The sequence below is a fragment of the Camelus ferus genome, chromosome 3 (assembly GCF_009834535.1).
Source record: "Camelus ferus isolate YT-003-E chromosome 3, BCGSAC_Cfer_1.0, whole genome shotgun sequence".
Lineage (NCBI taxonomy): Eukaryota > Metazoa > Chordata > Mammalia > Artiodactyla > Camelidae > Camelus > Camelus ferus.
This window is the reverse complement of record NC_045698.1, coordinates 34,672,586-34,699,102: the sequence shown is the minus strand read 5'-3', so window position 1 is coordinate 34,699,102 and position 26,517 is coordinate 34,672,586. Positions and strand designations below refer to the sequence as shown.

The window sequence follows — 26,517 nt, the reverse complement described above, 5'->3', positions numbered from 1 at the left end:
GTGTAAAGAAATGCAACTGATTTTTGTACGTTAATCTTGTAACCTGCTACCTTGCTGAATTCTTTGATTAGTTCTAGTAGTTTTTGTGTGGAACTTTTAGGGTTTTCTATGTATAGCATCATGTCATCTGCATATAGTGACAATTCTACCTCTCTTCCAACTTGGATCCCTTTTATTTCTTTCTCTTGCCTGATTGCTGTGGCTAGGGCTTCCATGATTTTGTTGAATAGGAGTGATGAGAATGGACAGCCTCGTCTTGTCCCAGATTTTAGTGGGAAGGTTTTCAGTTTTTCACCGTTGAGTACTATGCTGGCTGTAGGTTTGTCATATATAGCTTTTATTATGTTGAGATATGTTCTCTCTATATCCACTTTGGTGAGATTTTTTATCATAAATTGGTGTTGAATTTTATCAAATGCTTTTTCTACATCTATTGAGATGATCATGTGGTTTTTGTCCTTTCTCTTGTTGATGTGATGTATTACATTGATTGATTTGCATATGTTGAACCATCCTTGTGTCCCTGGGATGAACCCAAGTTGATCATGGTGTATAATCTTTTTTATGTGCTGTTGGATCCTATTTGCTAATATTTTGGTAAGGATTTTTGCATCTATGTTCATCAGTGATATTGGTCTGTAATTCTCTTTTTTGGTAGTGTCTTTGTCTGGCTTTGGTATCAGGGTGATGGTGGCTTCATAGAATAAGTTTGGGAGTATTTCTTCCTTTTCAGTCTTCTGGAAGAGTTTGAAAAGGACAGGTATGAGTTCTTCTTTGTATGTTTGGTAGAATTCCCCAGTGAAGCTGTCCGGTCCTGGACTTTTATTTGTAGGGAGGTTTTTTATTGCTAATTTGATTTCATTTGTAGTGATCAGTTGGTTCAAGTAGTCAATTTCTTCTTGATTTGGTCTTGGTGGACTGTATGTTTCCAAAAACTTGTCCATTTCTTCTAGGTTATCCATTTTGTTTCCATATAGTTGTTCATAGTATTCCCATATGATATTTTGTATTTCTGTGATATTGGTTGTAATTTCTCCATTTTCCTTTCTTATTTTGCTTATTTGTGCTCTCTCTTTTCTTTGTGAGCTTGGCCAGAGGTTTGTCAATTTTATTTACTCGTTCAAAAAACCAGCTCTTGGTTTGCTTCATTTTTTTCTATTGTTTTTTTAATCTCTATTTTACTTATTTCCTCCCTGATCTTTATGATTTCCTTCCTTCTGCTGACTTTTGGGGTTTTTTGCTCTTCTTTTTCTAATTCTTTTAGCTGGTAGGTTAGATTTTTTTATTTGAGATTGTTCTTTTTTAAGGCCTGTATCGCTATAAACTTCCCTCTTAGCACTGCCCAGAGTGTTCATTTTTTATAACAATTTTTGAGTGGTATAAAGGGCTTTCACAATTCTGCTGACTTCTGTTTGACCCATAAAGGAAAGACATGTTCTGGTTTTGCTTTTCTCAGATGACTCCAGCCACCAATACTTTACATAACTCTTGACTTTTCAAGGTAAGACATTTAGTTTTAAAGTACTTCCATGGAAGGAAAAATAGTATTTACCCTCACATCCCCCCTCTGTCCCCTTTCCCATCTGTCTGACCAGCCTGTGTATCTTTATGTAATCATTTTTTTAGAAACTGATTCCCCTGTCTGGAATGCATATCTAAACAGAGGACTAGGTAACCCTGATACATGAGGCTAAGGGAATTGTTTCCCTTTACCTGTATACAGACTCTGAAGATGATCTTTCTTGGGTACTCTCTATTTCTGTTTACAGAAGAAAAGAATGAAATTTCAGAAATGAAATTACAGTTCTTTTTCTAAAGTATAAATACAAGGGCCATTATATAGACTGGTAAATTCATTAGTCTTAAAGCAGACATCCAAGCTATTGTGGGGGTTTGGATGACACCATCTTTACAGTAGGAAATCATTGCATCCTGAGTGTGCACTGGGCATTGGTTGCAGCAGTGAGTTTTATGTGGTGTAGACACCTAAAGGTGAGAGAAGAGACAATGCAGACATCTTGCATGAGCTCTGCTGAGCATTAGATGATGTTCTTCTTGAACCAATCATCCCGGCAGCCATTTCCTGGAATAACAAGGTCCTTGGGATTTTTTTCCCCAAATGTAACCCATAAATATGTCCGTATTTACAAAGAGAGAAGATAAATGAATGAATACCAGTGATAATTTGTAGAATTTGGGTAACTGGATGTATTTGTTTTTAAAATCTTCAAAGTTGAGTCTCAGTGTATGCCTCATATTTATAAAGGGTATATAGCAAAGCCTCTTCCTCTCCTTAACCCGAAATGACTTGCTGAATTTTAATCCTTTAATATCTATATTTCATAGGGAGCTTGGAGAATCAGAAGTGGAGGAAAAGATCTCAGGAGTCTTGGGATCCTTTCTAGTGAGATCACAGCCAGAACAGTGACATTGATTTTTATACCTAGATACTTGTATTTACTTTGCAATTAAAAAAAAAATTTTTTTAATCCAAGTGCTGATCTGAAAATACTGCCCTCATTGGTGTCTAAACTACTCAAGAAACCATACATCACTCCCCATCTCCTAGAATCTTCTCTGGCATTCAGATTCCTGTGTTCAAATTTGAAGTGTAATCAAAGACCCATCTCAAATCCTGCCTCCTCATAAAGATTCCAGGAACTTGAACTGCCGTCAGTCTGTGTCTGCGCTGATCAGGAGGATGGGAACACAGTGCTATGAGCTGATGTCTATGCAGTGCCTCCTACACACCAGACACTAAGCCAAATACTCTCCAGACAGCCTCTTGCCTAGTCCACAGGATAGCCTAAAAGACTTAGTAACGTTATTATCACCATGTTGATGAAGACACTGAAGCTTAAGGAGGTTAAGAGATGTACTAAGGTCACATAGTTAGTAAGGGCAAAGCCAGAAATTGAACACAGGCTGAGGGTCTGGAGGCCACCACTCTGTAGTCCAGCTTGAGTTGCTATCTCATTCAGATCACAGATTTTAAGCTCTTGGTGATGCTTAGTTTTCATTGCACTGTATTGGTCCTGTAGCCTCTCCTTGTTACATGCTTTTAATTTCAGATTCCCAAACACAACTACGATGACCCTAACCTCCATGTCCTTTGTTCCTCTATGCTTCTTTTTCAGAGCATAGTGTGGTCCTAAATGTGTGGTCCTCACTCACCTGTGTCCTAGATATGTGTCCTAGTACATGTGTGGTCAATGTTTGCTGAGGTTTATAAGATCCAATACCATCACTTTTCCACTAAGAAACCAGTTAAGTGTCATGCATAATGTCCCAGAGTTAGTAAGTACCATGAGAAATAGACAAAAAGTTCAAGAAAAAAGTTGAGGTGTCTGTAATTTAGGGCAAATAAGTAAGTTTAAAGTTCAGAATTAAAAAGCAATCTTGGAAATGGATGCTTCGCAGGACACAGATTTTTATTACAGGCAGTAGAAGGAGACTTTTGGAAAAAATGTTAAAAGACAAATTATAAGCACCTTTTGAGATATTTGAAATTTTTCTTCTGTCTAATACGTCTAACTTAATAGTTTCCTGATTTGAATATATTGCTTATCTTCTCCATAAATTCATGGACACTGATTTGGGTATTGGGGACTCACAAATTTCATTGATTTTGAAAAGAATTGGAAGACAGAGAGGAGATATACAAAGGAGGAAAAAAGGCACGTAAATGCATATCCGTATTTTATGGGAGGAAACTGCAGCGCCCAGTGCCACCCGCAGATGCTGCCGTTGGCCAGAGGCAGCTTGGTCGCTGTCCTTTGCTGGGGACAAGGGACAGGGGTCGTGGTTGTGAGCGGGAATGAGAAAAGGACAACAGGGTGGCTTTGGCCATTCACAGAAAGAAAATTAGACTGAATGTTGGGAGTTTTGGTTCATGCCCAGAACCTTCTTAGGTGACCTTGGGTTTAATCATTTCACCCAACAGGGTCTTGGTACCCTTATCTGTAAAATGAGAGGGTTGAAATAGGTGATGTGTCAGTCCCCTTCTGGCTCAAAAATTCTGACTCTAAGAATATCTTTTCCATATCAGTTCTTTGGAATGAATCGTATTTTCAATTCATCTAAACAGTTTTAAAATGCTGTTTAGAATAATTAAAGTAACACTAAGAAAGGCTTGAAAAGTAATCAACAAAATTGTGAATATCTCCCATAACGTCGTTTGTGTGACAATCTGCTAAAATTTTTTAAGCTAATAAAAGTAGAAGACAAATACCGAGTGAGTGCTTTTTAAGAAAGCTAAGGAGACATGATGGCAACTTTCCAAAGGCTGCTAAAGCACTCCGTCTGCTCCTCCCAGCTGTTACTTCTCAAGGTGCTCACGGGCCTTAGGGAATCTGACACAATGTCAGACAAATACCTTTCTCCCGACGCTTTTATTACCTCCTTTTCCTGAAAGTCATAATCTAACACCAGGAAGAGAAGTCATAGTCATGTCTCATTTATCTCCCAGGCCTCGCTTTCTAACTGAAAATGTTCATTCATGGGTCATTCAAATGGAATCTTAAGCTTTAGTTGCAAATGTTTGTCTTTTCAATTTTTATAATGTTTACGTGGTCTGAAAAAAAGAAATAACGAGGTTCTTAAAAAATTTTGTTTGAACAAATAAAACTTAATCAATGTTTTGGATATTACAAGATTTTTAATTTGACATGCCCAAGACTATACCAGAAATAAGAGAATGTCACAGTCTAAGTTGCTAGTAAATGAGTTGCTCAAAGTAAATCACCCTTACTTGAGAAAGGTGTGTGCATTTGACAACTTGCAGGGTGTGTAATTCATCCCCAGCACTCAAAGATCATTTTACCAAGTAGCCTTTTACCAAAGGAGTAGGGGGACAGCCTACCCATCAGAGGCAGCTGCATCATATTTATGGAGATATAAAGTTTTATGGTCTTCAAAATCAGATCACAAATACAAACTTGTGTTTCAAGTGGGGGAGATGTGAGATTTTTTTTCAGGCATGCAGGCGGTTATTTGTTTGTTTTGAGTTGTATGAGTTTCATTCTGTCTGTCCCTTACCAATGACAGCTGACAAAGACCAGAACTTAAATGATGCCGGGAGCAGCACTCTGCAAAATATGTTTGATCCTAAGTTTGAAGTCACCTCTCTTCACAAGACTTCGTTAGGGTAGAGTTGTGATTATACTCTCATCTCCAATGGCTGCCTCTTTCATCAATCATCACAATAACTACAAGTTTAATTTATGTCATTTGTATTTTCATTTTGTAAATTTTTTGGAGCATGCTCTATATACACTAGGCATTCAATGAATGCCTGTCAGTCAGCAGCATTTATTGACTACTGCTCTACATGAAACATATATAAAGGAAAGTGAACATCGTCAAGGGAATAGACATGTTTCAGGTTGTCTCTCTCTCGTGTTTCTGGTTCGGGATCTACACAGCTCAGCTGCCAGCAGAGGTGGAAAAGTGGCTGTCCTTTTCATATTGAATTGGTATGTACAAGTCTGAGTTTCCATCACCTACTCTAGGTCAAGGTAGTGTTACGTCAGTGTGGAACACTACATATGAATCAGTTGTCAAAATAGTGAAGTACTGGCCCATCCCTATAAGTTCTCCCCTGTTTATCTAACTGCGTTAGTCCTTCCCCATGACCTGAGCTACCCCACCATCCCATAACCGAAGGGATAGTTCCTGGCTTAGCAGGAAGCCTCTAGAGACGTGTTCCAGCACAACTGCCAAACCATTTGGATTGAAAAATACCCTTCTTGAGTATTTTAAATATTCCCCCTTACGCTAGGCATTATCTACACAGAAAGTTATCAAAACTTTGAGAATGACTGCATAAAGTTATTACAGTCATTGTCATTTAAAAGAAAAAACAGATTGAGGGACTAACTGAACTAGCATAGAACAGTGGTCCATTTATGATGAAAAATCAGCTGCTTCTCCTGGTCCTCTGGCAGGGGCCAGTTCTGAACTGTGTTGCAGCCCTGTTAGTAAACACAGACAAAGGGATGGAAATGTTCACTGAACTGTACAGAGCTGGGTATAGACTTCAGACCGAAGGAAGGAAAGAACTGAAATTTGGAGAAGGCTAGAAACTCAAACTAATGACACAGCAGAAGAATTGGTCTTCTTCATTACAAAGTGGCTGGCAGGCAAAGATCCACAATTAGCCAATAAATCAAATGGTGCTACTGTGTAAGTGAAATGAAACAGGAAGTGGTTTGACGAGCAGGCGCGGGTGGAGTCCACCTTGTCACTCAGGAGTTCCTTGCTTTAAAGGTATGCATTAACTTTTAACCCATGGATAGCGCTGATACATCCATAAAAGTGAATTCCAGAACTGAATTCGGTGTTTAAAAAGAAGAAACCTGAGTAGCACAGTGTGAGAAGCAGGGATGCGACATAGTGGTTTTCAAACTATTTGTTCTTGTAAACACCTGGCCCCTTGTTTATCAGTTCTGCTTTTAATGTTTTATATACATTACCCTGTTTCTCCCTGAGTGAAATCACCTGCAAAAATCAGTCCCATGTTAATTTTTACTAATCTTTCTTATAACTAGTGGGAAAATAAAGCACTTCTATTCTGGAACATAAGTTCGAAGTTGAGACCAGAACTGCCATAGTGTGGGTTTGTACTTAGCTAGTTACAATAGCTATTAGGGAGACAGTACACTCCCATGGGTCAGAACACAGTTCTCGAGTTTGACCTAGGACTGAACGTTGATTTCATCATCTCTTAGCTCTTTGCCCTTGGATAAGTCACCTACCTCTCTGAGACCCTGTTCCTCTATGAGTTTTAAATGTAGGCGATAATACTACCTGACAGAGCTGTAATGAAAATAAATGAGGTAATAGTTCTATGTCGTTTGGAATAAATAACGTGAGCTGCTATGAAGTCTGCAGTCTCAGTAGCTTACTATAGTTTATTTCTTGGTCACCTCGCAGTCCTGTGTGGGTCAGGAAGGCACCCTGCTCCTTGTAATTATTTATGGATTCTGATACCTTCCATCTCAAGCTGCTCTCTTTTGGGTCCTTAGGGTTCCCTCAATTCAACCTCCTGTGGCAAAAAAAAAAGAGCAAAGATTATGCATGGAAGAAGAGGGCATCACAGAAATTTTGGTTGTTCTGGAGATGGAAGGGGTATACATCCCTTGTGCTCCCACTCCCAGGACTCAGTCACCTGTCCACACCTAACCTGGCAGAGGCTGAGGTCCAGCCTTTGACACTAAAAGAAGAGGAGTGTAGATATCACTGTGCATTAGTGGTTTTGCCCATTGTCTAAGACACTGACCACAATGCTTAGCACATAGTAAATCATCAGTTTTGTTTGTTTTTTTTCTTAATCCAAGAGCACCCAAGGAGCTACTACAGCGCTCCAGACCATTTTAGCAGTTGCTCAAGAACTATGCAAATTAGTACAAAGCCATAGAAACACATACCTTCCATCAGGGAGCCATTTTTGCATAAAGTGACAGGAGCATAAATTACAAAAGCCAACCAAGCAGAGATACACACCAAGTTGAAGCCAAGAACCAAAACCCATGTGAGAACCTTTCATCTTGTCCACAAATACATTTCAGCTTTGAATATGTAGTTGGTTGAGTTGGGCTATTTTTAGTAAAATACCCCCACAAGTTTTTTTTATGAAAAACACTTGTGGAAAGGAAAGATTGGAGGTTCAGCATGAGATTTTTTTTTTTTAATTCTTCTTAAGAAAGACAAGTGGAGAAACTCCTAAGGGCAGAGGTGAGAGAGTGGGGAACACAGTTTTTATATTTAGAAGACCCAGGTTCAAATCCTAGCTTTCTAGTAAGTAGTTGTAAATTTCACTCATAAAAGTTACCCATTTTTGAGCACCTCCCCTGGGGAGTCACCTGTATTTGTGCCCCATCTGTACCAGAACTCTTCAAGGACAGGTGTTTATCTCTACTTAAAAAAAATCAGGAAACAAACACTTGAAGACATGAAATGACTAGTTCAAGCTTATATGTTTAGAAAGCGGCAGGACAGTGGTCTATTTCAAGTGGCAGAGTGCTAATGTGAGGACCAAAGCTGTGGGTATGAGAAACAGAGGGATGATTCAAACGCATGGTGCTCCCCAGCCCTGTGTGGAAGGGGCACTCCGTAAACATCAGTCCCCTTTGCCTCCCCTACTCCCATCCCTGTTGCCCTTCCAGAAATACACCAGCTGCCACGGTTCTTTGATCTGGAAGTCATAGCTATTTATTAAGTGTACACACAAGTGTGCTACTCAAACCTTCCCTTCCCCATCCTCTCTTGTTTCCCTAAACTACTATATGCTTCCTTTTCATATTACTGTTTGTACAAGCACTATGTTTGTCCTATTCCTTTTCTTCATTCTAAGAAAGATGAGCATGTTCGTGCTGTTCTGCACTCCACTAGAGTTAAGTCCTCTTGGCAGGAGTGCAGTTATTTTTGCAAGAGGTGGCTATTCTTCTATTTGTAGGTTCTACTGTGAATACTCAGAGGTTCTGTAAACCATTCCACATTCATTTCAGTGGCTTCCCCGATTCCCTCCAAGCTGAGGGAGTGTGACAATGGAAAGAGCTTTTGCTATTTAGTACTCAGTGTGTTGTATAACACCTTTGGTACACATCTCCTAGACTTACGATTCAGTACTTGAAGTTGTTAAAGAAAACTGTATGACTGCTGATCTTTGCAATATGGTTCCTGTTTTCACAGAGATTGGCAGTGATCTATAACAAAAGCCTCAATGGGGAGATGTGTAAAGGATATGTTCTGCCCTGTACAGTTGCCCAGTGAACGTTCATCCACACCTGTTACGTTTAAGATGAACCATTGAAGTGACCCTTCCCAATTGAGGACAGAACCAAGGGCAGAAATAAAAAGCCGGATAAAAATCCAGAAGATAAGAAATCAGTTGCATATGTCTTGTATTAATTTAACTGTACAGTTAGGCTATAGATTTGTGTTGATACTTTTTAAGTTTAAAGGACCTTCAAAAGGAATACAATTTGGTTTTTTTTTTACTGTTAGCCTCACCATATTACACCTCTCACCCTTCAATGTATAGGTAGGTTCCAATCAGCTCCTCAAACGAGAACTGTTTTTGAAAATTTCATCTGCTTTGTATACTTAACGTTCTTTCCGGTATTCAGACTCTTTGATTTTGTTTGCTAAACGTTTGTCCTGGGCCTGTGTTGCTTGCTGTTACTTTTGAGCCAGATTTTAAGAACTTCAGATATATTAGTATGCAATCCCCTGTTTGGGTTTTTAAAAGCCTCACTATCATCTTTGAAAATTGTTGAAATTCTGCTGAGTTTGAGAAGCCTCTTTCACTCCATGCCCGCCGCCCAAATCCAAATCACTCTCATTATCACATTTATGTAAATATTTTTGATATTACCCATTGCCAGATACCTTTAAAATGTCTGCTTTTTTCCAAGTCAGTCTCTATTTTCCTTCTCTCGGCAAATTCTCTGCATGATTCCTTAATTCATTAGTAGTTACACACTTGGGTGTCTAGTGTTCTTGGCTGTGGTACAAATCCGAGCCTCAGCTATCTCGTGGCCATATGTTCTTATTGCAGATGCCATGTGATTTCCAGGAATGGGAAACTCAGAGCCTCTTTCCAGTCTCCATTGAAGATTGATAGCTTAGAGTACACAATATGTGTTAAGCACAGTGCTGTCTTATGTCTATTTACCAAATGCGTTTTGAGGAATTTAGCTTCAGTTTGGATTGCCAGGTCGGTCCTGGCAGACTCATAAAATAAGAAGCAAAAGGGTCCCCTTCACTACTCTAGTGAGGAGTTTGATAAATGAGGGATTAGAGCAACGTGAAATCCTCCTAGAGGCGATGCAAAGATTGCCTGCAGCTTCCCCTGAGTATCAGAGAAGGTTCACCGTAGCTGCTCTTCTCAAGCCAGAAACTTGAAAAGCACTACTTTCTGGATCAATAAGAATCTGGGATATAAACTAGTAGCTTTTTGTAAAAGAGATCTGTTCCCTGAAGAGTAGTCTCTGGGATGGGAGAGGGGGATGGGGTAGCTTTCTCCATCTCTATGTTCTGTGAAGGCAGAGACTTCAGATTTTCTGTGTGTGGTTAGTGCCCAGATTGTGTATAGACTCCCAATAAACATCGATGATAATGTTGATGGAAAGTTCTCAATCTGAGCTCTCATTTCTGAAGAATGACGCCCTTGTCTGAAAGGTGTCTGTATCTTATCTCTACCAGGATCCCATACAGGCTTGGGCCTTTGGAGTCATTCTCCATCAAATTGGCTATGTTCAAATTCCTAAGAGAATTGTTTGATGAGTCAATCTATTGGTATGTTCCACTAATCTTCATATCTGAAGTGATATCAGAGCCACACTTAATGAGTTGCAGCTCTCAAATAAGTTGCTACATTGGACCTAAAAGGCTTTTCTCAGGCAAGTCCAGATATCCCCTTTCCCTTATCTGCTTACTTTCAGGGGCCTTCTACAGAACAAATGGCTGATCCTTTTCCAAAGGGACAGAATTTCCTATCTGATGCTTTTGTTCCCCAGAAAGAAAAGAAAGTGAAAACTGTTGTCTTCCCCTAGGATATTGAATCCAGAGCAAACTGAAGCTTTGTGGATTTCTTTTATCGGAGTTGCCTTCATATAAATATGAATAGGTGATTCCTGAATATCAGAGGTTTGGGTTAGAGTTAAAACATCTCTTTGAAATGCAGAGCAAAATGAAATGGTAAGACATCAAATGGTGGGATGTGTGAGTTTCCTAAGTGACCCGTCAGGACTTAATTTGCTCAATGTAATGTCTCCTTGTGATGTTAACAGCCTTGGGGGGAAATTACGTTGAGTCTACCAATCACTTAGCCTTTCCCTGGTTTCAAACGAGATTCCCCGTACCTTTATTTTTCCCTCAGAATATTCCAGGTTAGCTGTGCATTTGCTGGGCAGCCTTAGTACAAATGCCTTAAAAGCTGTACCACCCACTTCTGTGGTAATAAAAACTCTGAAAAAAATAAAACTTTGTGTTCTAGAACCTCATTTTCTATTTTTCTTTACTGGATTTGACTTTTCACCTGGATCCAGCCCAGTTGGCTTTACGGTACTCTCGATTAAATCTCTTCTGAGTGTTTTATGAGTAAGTTTTAGAATTTCTTCTCTGGAAGAAGAGACGCCAAATTGGGAAGCAGTAGGCAAGCCACATAAAGTCACCAGGCAAGTCCAAAGCCAACCTGAGAATAGAGGTGTTTAGAATTTCTTACTCAAAATTCAAAATCTATGATGCCCTGGTTGGGACTGTTGTTCTTGGATCAACATGAGTCTAAAGAAGAGTGAATGTGACAGGGTGCATATTTTGCATATGTCAAATTTCTCCCTTTTACTTTTCCCACTTTCACAACTAAAATCAATCAATAGTGTGGCAGCCAGAATATGGATTTCTCATTGATTGGGCCCTAAAAGGAGGAGCTGTCAGAAAGAGTATATATTCTGCAAAATAAAATGATGTAGACATTGTTTAAACTGCTTCATGCCAGATTGTAGTTTTCAAGGCCCTTTATATTATTTTCTCATAATTTATAAATACAATGCACTGTTGCAGTGGTTAGCAACTGTTGACCTCACACCTTCCTCTGTGCACTCCCGGCTGTTTTTATACACGTGTAGCACACTTCATTATGATTAGTGTCTTTCTCACCCAGTCACCTACGTGGCTTGTCTTTCTGCCCCACAGCACAGTGCCTGGCACCTAATAAAGCCCCTGCCAAATGAATAAATAAAACTACAGATAATCCCGGTCATCCTGTGTGGAGAAGTGTTTGCAGATCTCCCCCTCCTTCCAGGAGTTTGATTTGGGGGGCTCCCTGCCCAGCATCTCTGCCCAGAAGGCAGGGGCAGGGAGAGCAGAAGAGACTGAAATCCCTTTGGCTCTTCTTGCTCGCAGCTCATTCAGTTCCATTCCACAAGCACTCACCGAGCACCTGCACCCACCAGCTCGGGGTGCAAGTTCTTCAAGGTAAATAACAGGGCCGGCTTTGGGCAAAGCGCTCTGAGCCATGTCTTCTTCCTGGAGAATTTACCCTCTAGCGGGGAGATGAAGACCTTAACAAATGATGAATGAATGAATGAACGAATGAATGAACGAACGAACGAACAGATATATGAATATGTATGTAAAACTTGGACTGAGAGAACAGTCAATTTTGGGAGCAAGGAATATCAAGGAAAACAAAAAACAGAGGCGGCGGTGAGGGGAGGGATGTTCCAGAATGGGTGAGTTGGATAAGTAGCAGCCTCAAGGCACGAATTAATACATGATCTATCTGGAGAGACAGTAAGACTTTGAGATGTAGATTCAAGTAGTGTTGGGGCTCAGGTGATTTAGTTAAAGGTATTTTTCTACCCAATTTAGATTGTGAGTCCTGGGAGGACAGGGACTGTGTTCTCCCTTCTTCATATCCCATACAAGCTTTGTTCAGAGGAGGAGACCAAGAATGTTGGTAGATTTAAATTCAATGAACTAATACAGACCTCGAAGTAATGTGCAAGTATGTGCGTTCTAATTTCTCTCCCATTTCCTTTCCCTGCTCACTGTCTGGTGCATATGAATAATGAACTGACTAAAACACTCAACAGAAGAGAGAAGACGGAGATAAGGAGAAAGAAGAAAAGTTTATGTTCAGTCTAAACCCTTAGGGGCTGTGACTTCATGTGAGGGGGGGATTGTTTATATATGTGTGTGTGTGTGTGTGTGTGTGTGTGTGTGTATATATATATAAAATCACATTTCAAGAAAATGTGAATATTTGCAATGATACAAGGCAAATACCATTGGAGTGTTAAAACCAAGGGGCTACAGGGTCTCTGAGAAGGAATATCTCTCCTTTAGCTCTTATGATTAGAGATTGAGAAAGTGGTATTTTGGCAGGTATTGTTGGATTTGACCCTGTGACATTAGAAATGCCAGATGACATCTGGTATTTGATCTAGAAGATAATGAAATTTGGATATAGTACAGTTAAAATTCCAACCCTCCCCCCCCAAAAAAAAAAAAACACAGGGGGAAAAATTCTGTGTAAACACTAACACCATTTAAAAAGCAAAAGGAAAAAGCCCTAAAAAATGGTATTTTAAGCATCATTTGTTTTATACAGTGAAACAATTGAACAATCCCTTAGATTTCTAAGGGATTTGATCTGCTATTTCTTCTTACCATGGTACATAAAGTCCATTCTTAAAATGAATTAACTTCAGTTGATGTTTCTTATACTGAGACAATTCTGATAAAATTGGAGTCCATACTCCATAGTAATATGGTTGACAAGTACTTTTAAGAACCCCCTAAAATAGTAAGAATGACTCAAGACTAGTAATTTTCAGTGAAGCTTGGTATATTCTGTTTAAATAATACCAGCAAAGAGATCCTGTTTGGATATTGTTCTTCAACCCCAGATGGAAATGTCACTTTATTTTTATTTGTCTATATAGTCCACTACTTCTGTCTTCAAAGAACTTAAAGGGACTGGCATTAAAATAATAATAATTTAGAAATGAAATAGAAGATAAGGACAAAGAAAGTCTAGTATGACCCTCTGGGTCATATCACTGCTTTAATTGGATTTTATATTTAGTGCTCTGAGTTTCCAGAAAACTAAAATCAAAAATATGACCTCTGACATATTTCTCATGATTGGAAAAGAGGGAGGAAATGTCTTCCACGGGGAAGATAAAAGCTGTTCTAGCACAATTCTGAAAGATGTTTCTATGGGAGACACTCAGTGATTTGATGAGTATATCCATGACAACATTTTTATAGTAAATGTAAATCTGAGTTTTTTGTGACTTTTTCTTATGGCTACATTACAGTTAAGACCTTAGTATTAAAATGCCATGGAGTGAAGTGATTTTACAGCCTTCAGCAGGCTCTATTTGAACTTCATTCAAAGATAGCATTAGACATCCCATAGAGAAAGATGGATGGGCTGGCCCTTTAAATATCTTCTCTAAATATTACTTCTCTCTGAAGGGGATCTGATGAAGAGCAGAAAGTAGGCGGTTTTATTTCTTGTCCAGGATCTGAAGCACAGATACTACTGATTGTGGAAAATCCACATATGAACTTTGCAGCCTGATGAGAGGGTGTCAGATTTTCAGCTGTGAAAGTTGAGTCCTGAGTGGTATTCTTGCCTCCCTGGAAGGTCAGTCACCTTTTAGAAGTGGACAGACTATTATAATTTAAGTAAATTGTCATTGACTTAAAATGTAAATCCCCCAAATTCTTAGATCTGATAAAAATCTGTATTTAACTGGGATGGTTAAAAAGCAACTGTATTTCAGAGAACAAACTAGTGGTGACCAGTGGGGAAGTGGGGTGTGGGAGGTACAAACTGTTCGGCATGAGAGAGGCTACAAGGACATATCGTACAGCATGGGGAGTACAGCCAGTGTTTTGTAATAACTAAGTGGAGTGTAACCTTCAAAAATTGTATTAAAAATTTTTTTTAAATCCTAGGGGGAAAAAAGCAACTGTGTATCTTTTTGTCACCTAAGTAGATCACTATGATATAAGGAGAATTTTATTGTTAGCTATTATTTTCTCTGCATTCATACAACATGTTTACTGAGCCTCTTCTATGAACCAGAGTATCCTTCTCTATGTGTTTCTGCACATAAGCATGTGCATATAGGCATATTTCTGCATATAGGCATATTTCCATTTTCTTAGAAAATACTTTCTGCTCTTCGATTTTTTCATATGTATGTTTTTATTTTATTAGATTTTTAAAATATAAAAACTATAGGGGCTATTGTTTCAAGTCCAATCATTCAAGAGGTATATAAAAAAAATTTAATAGTCTTTACTCTTTGTCTACTCCCCAATGTTACCATCCAGAGTTATCAGTTTGATGTGGCTTTTTCCGTACCTTTCTCTGTGCTCCAGGAACTCTTAACAGTTGATACAATGTGTCTAAAACTTGAATGTATGATATTGGTGATCTTTTTAATGGAGTCATATTTATTGTGCTGGCAAGCAGGAAAAAATTCCCTTCATTATAATTGCGTTTCTATCATGTACTTGTTTATTGGTTTTTTTCTTGAGGGAAGGGAGGGAAGTCTTTAGTCTATCATTCTCTAGAATAATTTAGAAGCTGAAGACCCTACCTTTGAACAGAAGCTTTTCTATTCTCAACAGAACCAAACTTGACGTACGTGATAAGAAGCTTGTACTTCTCTGATGGTTTCAGCTCTCCTCTCTGTCAATGTTTGTGTGTGTTTGTGTAATACAAGTTTAGATATGCTCATTAATTTTGAGACTGGCTCCAGTTTTTCAGTATCGGAGCTAAATTCATTCCATGCACCCTTCTCAAAATTCAACACTTAAGTATCCTTTCATTGAGCTTTTGTTAAACAGAAAAGGAATCTGTTTCATAGTATTACTTTGTGTGTATTTAGTAAGTGTACAGAATCCTAGGAACAGCATGACCCTAAAGTTGCAAAAAGAAAGATTTAGCAAATCTAAATACATAGTTATGACGTCACTTTCATGCCTTTGATAATACTTGAGGATGATAAGTCTGAAACAAAATGGATGACTATTGGGGGAAAAAAGACTACTTTGTGGTAAAGCTTAAATGGCAGTGGTATTTGAAATATTTCTAGATCCCCAAGATTTTCAAACAACCTCTGAAATACTATGTGCAGAGAGCCTTTCCCAGGTTTAAGTTGTTAGTTGTTGCCAGCCTTTACTCAAGAAAATCAAATAGGCACACGTACTTTCCCAAAATTCTGCTCTCAAACCTGATAAGCAATAATTATAGAAATGTGTTATGAGTCAGTAGATGAACATTTGCAAAGGATGTCTAAGAACGCAAACAGTAGTATTCTTGTCTACATGTGGGGAAATACAAGGAATGTGGGAGTTACGGGAACATACAGGAAGGAGTTCCAAGGTTGAGTGGCCATTTAGTAATGAATTGAAAAATAAGAGCCCTGCTGTACTTCTTGCTAGTCTCAATGCAACTGTGTAAGGACAGCCATCCTTTCCTGGAAACTACAGTAACCTGAAGGAAGAGGCAGTGGCTTCATCGCATCCAGTTGGTTAATCTCCTCTCTGTCAATCACGTGCATACGATCTGAATAGACTCTAAATTCACATTTCTGGAGCCACATGGTCAAAATAGCACTTTATATTCAGTGTGAAATTCTTAAAATGAAAACCAGCTGGCAGATGGGAAGGATTCTGGGGGCTGGGGGGAAAGGGGGAGGGGAATATTGGGTGTGCAAGGGGTTCATGATTTTCCAGAGAGCTTTTTATGCTTTGTGCAGATACAGGAATATTTTTTAACCTCAGTGATGCGACACGAATGAATTTCTTAAACCTAAGCTAAAATAGTCTAATTTATAATATTTCACAAAAACACAAAAGCCATCAAGATAGTTATACAAGCCATTCCAAAGCCTTGCCTTTAAGGATAGGGTAATTTGCTCATTTAAGGAATTCTTTTCAACTATTTCATAAGTACTAGTTAATGAATTATGTCTTCCGATGCTTTAAGTAAGTCCTTAGCTTAATAACCTGACTTGAGAGAGGGAGAGAGAACAGCTAGTTCAGTTCACATCCATTTCCATCTCTTGTTAAGGACTTCCACCCATTACATGGTGCATGTTTATCTGTCCCATTTCCTTCTCTTTCCCCAGGTTGTGTAGGAAGTATCCTATGTCTTGGTGATTTGCAGGGTCAATGGTCATGTCAGAACCAGGCAAACCCCATTCCAGAACACAAGGCTTTTAGTTACTGATCCAAGCCTTGCAATCCTTAGGTCATACCAGACACCAGAGATCTTTACAGTTTCTCAAATCAGATTACACTTCTAACAGCACCAAAAAGCAGTTCCACCTGTGACCAGGTGACTACATACTTGGTGTCTGTGACTCTCATATATAAGAAGTCAGAATTCAGATATTTCTGCAGCTGCAAAGGAATTCAGCCTGCCCGTGTGTTTTACGCAAAGTGTGTGCTGCATTAAACTTGCTAAGAAGTATGCAGGTTACACGTGCTGTATGTCTAGATGAGAAGCTGAAGTCAAGTAGGCAAGAATTTAGTTCTCATATCCTTATTTCTCTAGAGCCATATCTTCTCTTCTTTTGGCGTGAAAGGTTAGATGTCAGAAATAGGCACCTAGAATTTACAAACCCTATTTCAAGGACTCTGAGGTCTAGATCCCCTTGTGTTAAATGTAATAAAGACAAGGTATCACATGATTTATTCACTAAAAATAAATTTGTGGACACACAGAGGTAAATTCCATTTACATGCATCACTTTACATTATTCTGTTATTAATGCTTACCTTCGAGTGAAAAACAGCACAAGCCATAATTTGTCAGGCATTGGCATTATATGATTTTTGTTTTCAAATGCTATGATAGAATTGACATCTTACTGATGGAAAAATCAATGTGATAAGGGAAGAAAGAAATACATAATAATTTCAAGGTAAAATAGGACCATTGTGCAAAACACTAATTTGCCTGTTGCCTAGAGAACTCTTAACTGTGGGAGATAATAGTCCAGGGTGTGACTAAGGAAGTTTTTATGGTGGATACGCTGTATAATTCTGTTTCCACTTCTGAGTCTGGAAAATGGGAATAAGTTCTATTTAGAAAATATTTTCAAATACATTCAAAATAATGTAATTATTAAGAACGTTAATTTATCACTTATAGTTTTTAATTTAAATATAGTTGGTTTATAATATTACATGAGTTTCAGGTGGACAGGATAGTGATTCAGTATTTTTACCATTTATATTCCATTATAACTTATTACAAGATAATGGCTATAATTCCCTGTGCTATACAGTATATCCTTATTGCTTATCTATTTTATACATAGTAGTTTGTACCTCTTAATCCCATACCCCTAATGTACCCCATCCCTTCCTCTCTCTCTCCCCACTGGTAACCACTAGTTTGTTTTCTATATTTGTGAGTCTATTTCTGTTTTGCTATATACATTCATTTGTATTGTTTTTTAGATTCCACATATTAGTGATACTGTACAGTATTTATCTTTCTCTGATTTATTTCACTAAGCATAATATTCTCTAGGTCCATCCATGTTGCTTCAAATGGCAGAATTTCATTCTTTTTTATGACTGAGTAATATTCTATTTTTTATATATACCACATCTTTATCCATTCTTCTCGTGATGGACACTTGGGTTGCTTCCATATCTTGGCCATTGTAAACAGTGCTGGTATGAACATTGGGGTACATGTATCTTTTAGAATTAGTGTTTTCATCTTTTCCAGATATATGCCCAGGAGTGGAATTGCTGGGTCATATGGTAGTTCCATTTTAGTTTTTTGAGATACCTCCAGACTGCTTTTTCATAGTGGCTATACCAATTTACTTTCCTACCAACAGTGTACAAGGATTCTCTTTACTCCATATCCTCACCAACCTTTGTTACTTGTAAACTTTTTTTGATAGCCATTCTGACAATCATGAGGTGATACCTCATTGTAGTTTTGATTTGCATTTCTCTAATAATGAATGATGTGGAGCATCTTTTCATGTGCCTATTAGCCATCTGTATGTCTTCTTTGGAGAAATGTCTATTCAGGTCTTCTGCCCATTTTTTGATTGGGTTTTTTTTTTAATATTGCATTGTATGAGCTATTTATATATTTTGGATATTAACCCGTTATCAGTTATATCACTTGCAAATATTTTCTCCCATTGCATAGGTTGACTTCTACATTTTATTAATGGTTTCCCTTCCTCTGCTAAAGCTTTTAAATTTAATTGTTACATCTGTTTATTTTTGCTTTTATTTCTTCTGCCTTAGAAGACAGATCCAAAAGAATATTGCTACAACTTATGTCAAAAAGTGTTCTGCCTATGTTTTCTACTAAGTGTTTTATGGTTTCAGATCTTACTTTAGGCCTTTAATCCATTTTGAGTTTGTTTTTACATATGATTTGAGGAAATGTTCTAATCTCATCGTTTTATATGTAGCTGTCCAGTTTTCCCATCATCACTTATTAAAGAGACTGTCTTTTCTGCATTGTATATTCTTGCCTCCTTTGTTGTAGATTAATTGACCATAGGTGTGTGGGTTTATTTCAGGGCTCTCTATTCTGTTCCATTGATCTCCATGTCTGTTTTTATGCTAGTGCCACACTGTTTTGATTACTGTAGCTTTGTGGCATAGTCTGAAGTCTGAGAATGTGATAGCTCCAGCTTTGTTCTTTTTTCTCAAATTTGCTTTGGCAATTTTGGGCCTTTTGTGGTTCCATATGAATTTTAGAATTATTCTAGTTCTGTGAAAAATGTCATGGGTATTTTGGTAAAGATTGCATTAAATCTGTAGATTGCTTTGGGTAATATGGCCATTTTAACAACATTAATCCTTCCAATCCAAGAGAACGGGTTATCTTTCCATTTCTTTGTATCATCTTTGATTTCCTTCATCCATGTCTTATAGTTTTCAGAATATAGGTCTTCTCCTCCTTGGTTAAATTTATTCCTAGGTATTTTATTCTTTTTGATGTGATTTTAAATGGAATTTTTTTAACTTTCTCTTTCTGATAGTGTGTTATAAGTGATAGAAAAGCAACCAATATTTGTATATTAACCTTATATCCTGAAAATTCTCTGAATTTATTTATTAGTTCTAATAGTTTTGGGGTTGTGGCTTTAGGGCTTTCTATATAAAGCATCTTGGCATTTGCAAATAGTGATAGTTTTACTTCTTCCTTTCCAATTTGGATGTTTTTTGTTTGTTTGTTTCCTTATATGATTGCTGTGGCTGGGTTAAATAGAAGTGGTGAGAGTAGACCTCCTTATCTTGTTCCTGAATCTAAGGGAAAGGCTTTCAGCTTTTCACCATTGAGTAAAATGTTAGCTGTGGGTTTGTCATAAATGGCTTCTATGATGTTGAGATGTGTTCCCTCCGTATCCACTTTGATGAGCGTTTTTTTCATAACTGGGTGTTGAATTTTGTCAGATGCTTTTTCTGCATCTATTGAGGTGATTTTTATCCTCCCCTTTGTTAATGTGGTGTATCACATGATTGATTTGTAAACATTGAACCATTCTTAGGTCCCTGGAATAAATCCAGTCCAACTTGATCATGGTGTATGATCCTTTTTACATGTTGCTTGATTCATTTTACTAGTATTTTGTTGAGGATTTTTGCATCTAAATTCATCAAAGATATTGGTCTGTAATATTTTTTGTAGTGTCTGTCTGGTTTTGATATCAAGTTAATGATGGCTTCATAGAATGAATTTGGGAGTGTTCTATCATCTTCAGTATTTTGAAACAGTTTGAGAAAGATAGGCATTAGTTCTTCTTTATATGTTTGGTAGAATTCCCCTGTGAAGCTGTTTGGTCCTGAACTTGTTTGCTGGGAGTTTGATGTATACAATGAACACTTTAACAAGGAAAATATAAAAAAGACCCATTTAGAAATAAAGAATTCAATAACTGAAATAAAAAACGTACTAAAAGAAATGAATAACAGCAGATTAAGGGATAAAGAAGAATACATACATGATCTAGAAGATAGAATACTGTATACATCAGGTTATTTCACTGATTTAGTTAACATTTTTATTACCAATGCTTTGAATTCTTTATCTTACAAATTGTTCATTTCTGTTCCCTTTAAGTGTGTGTTTTTCCCCTCTCCCCACACCAGGACCTTTGCTCCAGATAGGGGGAGTGCTGAAGCAAATGTTAGTCTCAGCAGTCCTCCAAACAGCCAAGTGGACTTGTCTCCCTGCTATAGGACCCCAGGACTGGCACTTACTGTGGCTTACTCCCCAGGGTGGGTGTGCATCTACCTGTAAAACCTGCTTTTTCCTCTGAGTCTTCTCCCAGGGACACAAGTTCTGACCCAGTTGCTTTCCTTCCCTTCTTACCCAATTATGTGTTTATCTTTCTCACAGCCTTAGTTCTACAAGAGTTCTTCTGCCAGTTTCTGGTTAGTGTTCAGTGAGAACTGTTCCACATGTAGATGTGTTCTATGGAGAGAGATGATGTATTCATAGAGGGAGATGAACTCTATAACCTCTTGATCCAAACCCTCAATGTTTATTTTGTTTGAGGGTGCTGTATTTAATAATGAGGTATCCAGTTGTAACCATAGTTTATTTTCATAGATAAGAGTATTTCTGCAGGAGACTGCAGGGGTGTGGGTGTCTGTGAGTATGAATTTGAATATTTTGATTTTATTTATTTATACTCCCCTTTCTTTCACAAGAGGATTTGAGGTGATAGACTCTAATATTGATTCTGACAGTGGGTATGATTTTATGTAACACTCTTTACTTCAGACTGAAATGGGTGTTAATGACTTCCTCTCTGAGAAGACTTTTGATTCAGACAGAATAAAAAGTGTGATTTAAAATGTACAGTTAGAAACTTCCTTATCTGGCCTGATCTGAACTGTTAGTTGAACAGTTAATCAAGAATTGGTTAAAGTGTTTTACCATTAAAAAAATAATAAAATGTATACTCTAAATAATTTATTTTAACTTAAAACATACAAATGGTACGAATCTTTTGATATTGGGCCAAGGCCTTTTCTTTGAGTATGTGGCCACTAATCAGAGTTCTGTATTAGATTTCTTGCATAAAACACAGCCACTACTTATGATTTTCAGCTCCTGTTTCTTTAAAGTAGAACCATAGTTAAAGACACTTGGGAAGCCATCTGCCCCTTTTTCTCCCAATCCTTTATAGTCATCTTACCTAAATCTAACTTGACAGCAGTTTGTTTTCAGTGACTGACTTTTATTGATTTCTTGAACCCATCCGATTTAGTTTTTCACAGAAATAGAAATTCTCTTTTCTAGTTCATATGTTATTCATTGGGGTCCATTTAATTTAATGAGCATTGTAAAAGAACTCTGGAGCAGAAATGGGCAGATGTGCCAAAGAGCAGTCCACTGGTCTCAAGCATCCAGGGTGTAGCCACATCACGTGGATGCTGATCCACTGGGTGTGGATGTTCACTGTGTCGACAGCATCAATCATTGTCTTGTACCAGGGCGATGAAGAGTCAGCTAATTCTAGACAGTTAAGTGGAGGTTAATCAAAAGAGCTTTTATTGTATCTGCATGAAATTTTGTTTTGAAACCAGCAAAAGATTTATTTTCATCTGTGATTCCTTAATTTTTTTTTTAAATTGAAGTACCCTTAGTTACAATGTGTCCATTTCTGGTGTACAGCACAGTGTCCCAGTCATGCATATACACACATATATATTCACTTTCATATTCTTTTTCATTAAAGATTATTATAAGATATTGAACATAGTTCCCTGTGCTATACAGCAGAAATTTTTAAATCTGTTTTTATATATAGTGGCTAACATTTGTAAATCTCAAACTCCCAAATTTATCCCTTCCTACCCTCTTTCCCCAGTAACCATAAGATTGTTTACTATGTCTGCGAGTCTATTTCTGTTTTGTAGATGAGTTCATAGTGTCCCTTTTTTTTTCTTTTTTTTTTCTTTTTTTTAAATTCCACATATGAGTGATAGCATATGGTATTTTTCTTTCTTTTTCTGGCTTACTTCACTTAGAATGACAATCTCTAGGTCCAACTATATTGCTGCAAATGGCATTATTTTATTCTTTTTTTATGGCTGAGTAGTATTCCATTGTATAAATATACCACAACCTGACTCCTTAATTTTTACCTCCTGTCATGCCATCAGCCCCTCTTTTGGATCAGTTATGTGGCAAATGTTGTTATTACTGTCTTGCCTCCTTTTTTTCATGGCACTTATTTTTACCTGACTTCACTTAGTTACGTATTTATTTAATCTATCAGTTCCTTCTACTGCTGAGGAAGCTCCATGAGGCCTGGGGCTTGTAACCTGCACCTTTGTATCCCAAGCTCAGAACAGTGAATGTGGAGACTGAGGGAAATGTGGCTGTTTCCTTGGAGCCCTTGTTTCAGCCCTATCTGACATTCTGACTTGTCCCCCACCAAGATCTGGTGATTTCTACTTTGAACAAGAAGGAAGGACAGAGAGTACATACCACGCATGGACCTTTGGTCCTCCTCCCTGATCTAGCCCTTTGCCTACCTTTCCAATCCAGTTGCTAAATCTCCTCCTGATTCCAGGGTGGGGAGCCTGATGGTTCATGCTGATAAGCCATGGATTGAATCATGAGCAGGGCTTTCGTTTTTTGACTTTTGCTTTTTTTTTTTTTTTTTTTTATCTTTTTTAATGAAGGTTCTGGGGATTATACTCAGGACCTCATGTATGCTAAGCACACATTGTACCACCGAGCTTCACCCACCTCCCTGATTTTTGCTTTAAAAAGTTCAGTTAAGAATAGAGTTTTTTCAGCCTGAGCGTTATTGATATTTGGGGCTGGATATTCCTTGTTGCAGGCAAGGGGAAGCTATCCTGTGCATTGTAGGATTTTTGACAGCATCTCTGGCTGTTACCTGGTAGACAAATGTAGCAACTGCTCCCTTCGCCCACCCCACTCTCACCCCCAGTTGTGCCAGCCAATAATATCTCCAGACATTGCCAGAAGTCCCCTGGGAGCTGGGGGTGGGGTAGGCCTCTTCTCCCCTTCAAGGACTAGTGGTTTGGACTGGTCCGGGGATGACAGCAAGGCCACACTCAAAGTGCTGTGGTAAATCCAGTCAATGGCTTTTTGAACCTTCATTTCTGGTGTTCTCTTTATGTCTGATTGTAATATTCTCCAGATTTGTCTTTCACAGGCTTTATTCTGAATTGAACTAGTCCTGTGTGGGTTTTTTTGCCTAAAATTCCTCAGGACAGATTACCACTCAGCTTTTCTTTCTTCCAACTGCCTGCAAGCCTCCTTCCAAGCTCATATTTCTCAGTGGCCAGGATATTAGGCTCCTGACTCAATTGCCAGTAGGAAAAGAAATTCTCTCCCTGTGACTACAGCATGGCAGTTTGTGACAAGGCCATTTGTTACCTGTTCGCCTTGCTCAGATGTTATTGAGGTGGCTCTCAGCTCTTTCTGCCTTTCCCCCTCATCTCTCCACACCTTCCTGTTTTTCCTTTTCCTCCCAGTGTTTCCATGGTGGCTCCTTGCTGGAGCCAGAGGAGGAAACAAACTGCTGACAGGAACATCCCTTGAATATCTCTGCATCTGGACAGGGCCATTGGCACCCTCCATTGGCGGCTGAGCAATGCCTGGCTTGCCGTGTTTGTCTCCTGTTTAAGGCCCAAGAATCTGGATCCGCTCCAACATCTAAATGTTGTCGTTGTTAGGACAGCACGCTGCCATAGTACCACGGGACCAATATTAAACATGTTTATTTGGGTTCCATATACGAGTATTTTGGTTTGTTACTCCTGCTTTTGCTTTCTCACACCTCCCTACTGTGAGCTTGACATAGGGAACATAGAGTCCTTTAAAAAGCCAGATAAACTAGACTATATCAACTCTATTTTAAATTTTTTTTGTGTGTCTTTAACAAGCTTTAACCATTGTCTAAATTTATTTTTTTCCTAATATGTTGAGTTAAAGAATCCTTAGGGTTGACCAAGTGATCGTGCTTTGGTGAATGAAGCACATTAAGGTTACCAATATTGAATAAACAGGGAGAAGAGTTCCACCCCACAGAATCAAAGTCCATCCTCCTGGTTGTCTAAGAGGTAGCAGTTGATTGAGGTGTGTTTATGGCATGGAGCCTTATGTAACAGGACAAACTGAATATGAGGCATGACCAGAAACCAATTTTAAAATATACAGTGGTTTTTTAAGAAAAATTCAAAATATGGAATAGTATAGTGATTGTCATTCATGTGTTGGCTAACATCAGGTGACCTCAAATGTTTCAGTAATGAAGGTCTTTGGAGGATGAAATTTGATGTTCACTCTGGGGCAGATGTTGGATTTGAAATATACCAGGCTTGAGGTCTTCTTTCTCTCATGCTATCTTGCCGAATCACAGGCTCTGGTTGAAAACAGTGCAGCTCCATAATACAAAAGTATAAATTTTCAGACTGGAAGGTCCTCCGAGCACATCTACTAGTCCCAGTCTAAGCATTTAGCAAAGCAGAGGAGGAATAATCTAATTGTGTTGATCCATTTCAATTACCGAGGCAGACACAACTATTGGTAATAGATGAGGTTTTTTTCCCAATACCTCTTAACCTCCTGAAATATGGAATTCATATCTTCAACGTGCACTTCACAATATCAGGATATCTACCCACCCTCCCATCCATTTCAGTATGCACAGTTAATGAGTATTAAGTTTAAAAAATCACCTTAAAAGAATCAATTTCATGGTGAATGCATCTAGTTAAGCAAGCCATTTAAACAACATTTTACTCGTGTGTAGCAGACCATTTTATAAGTTACTGATAGCTTTCCAAGCCTGTGTTTCAGACAAGCTAATTGGTTGTCTCTGATGTGTTTGGGGCTTTCCCTCATTAACTCCCCTTCCTGTCTAGTACATACTTGACTAGCTCTGATACATATAGGTAGGACTTTTTATTAAACAGCCGTACTCTCTTGCCAGTAGAAAGTTTTTCGTAGATACATTTCTTCCTACATACAATATTTGCCTTCTTGAAATAAAGGTAAATGATAACTGAATATTATCCCAAACATGGAGGATACAGAATCAAGTGTCACACCCTAAAAGTGCTCGGTATCCAAAATGAATGCTGTTTTGAAAGAGTGGAATAAAGGAAGGAGAGAAGAGAAAAGAGAAAAAGGAATTGGTGAGCTGTTGGAAGCTGGCTGCCTCTGTAATTAATGGCTGTGTTATAGATGTTATTGAAAAGGCTGATGCCTGCACCTGCATGCAAAGACAAGTGTACGGATGCTTCTCTTTTTGCATATATCAGTGCTTTCCATTCTCTGAGATAAGAATTAGTTGCTTTATTTGGACACAGATTAAAGGAATAGCTCAAAGCTTGAGTGTCCTGTGGGTCTTGAGATTTCTGGAGTAGTTCTCTTTTCCATGATAGGCTGTTTACTTTCCTATTTGCAAAACAGTTCATTGCAGCTGCCTGTAGACATATGTGTGTAATAGAGTTTAAACCAGTTAGACCTACAGTTTTGAAACTGTTCATGAAATCCCACCTCATATATGAAACTTGGCCTGATTAATTGTGAAGAGTGGTCATTTCTATCTGATTGATATTCAGTTTCCTTACTTTACTAACATTTTAATATGGGATGAAATATACTAGTGTTGTGTTGCCTTTTTCATTATAATTTCATTGTACTGGATGCACTGTGTCTGGCATTCTACTTGGTATATGAATGAATACCAAATAATTTTTCCATTGTGCCCTCAAGGAACTGAGGACTCATACACATGAAAAAATTAAAGAATTACCCAAATCTAGTAAAACTAGAAGATCTAATGAACTGGGTGAAAATGGAGTTCACCATAGACTTGTGGAGACACTTCATCCCCAGTGAGTCTTGATATCCTAACCCATTCATTTCCATAATAATTTTTGATCATGCCCATTTTAAAGAGAACGTAATGGCTCATATAACTGAATTCATAACTGCAA

The 26,517-nt window shown here is 38.2% G+C and overlaps 1 protein-coding gene and 1 long non-coding RNA gene across 2 annotated transcripts in view; both read left to right on the top strand.

The window, feature by feature from the left end:
- ARL15 (ADP ribosylation factor like GTPase 15) overlaps positions 1 to 26,517 on the top strand; it is a 372,954-nt gene that overhangs the window by 335,585 nt on the left and 10,852 nt on the right. The window lies entirely within an intron of this gene.
- Positions 1,295 to 25,013, top strand: LOC116661003. The gene is made up of 3 exons (XR_004316748.1): positions 1,295 to 3,367; positions 10,740 to 10,745; positions 25,002 to 25,013. It is a non-coding gene; the product is annotated as an uncharacterized LOC116661003 (long non-coding RNA).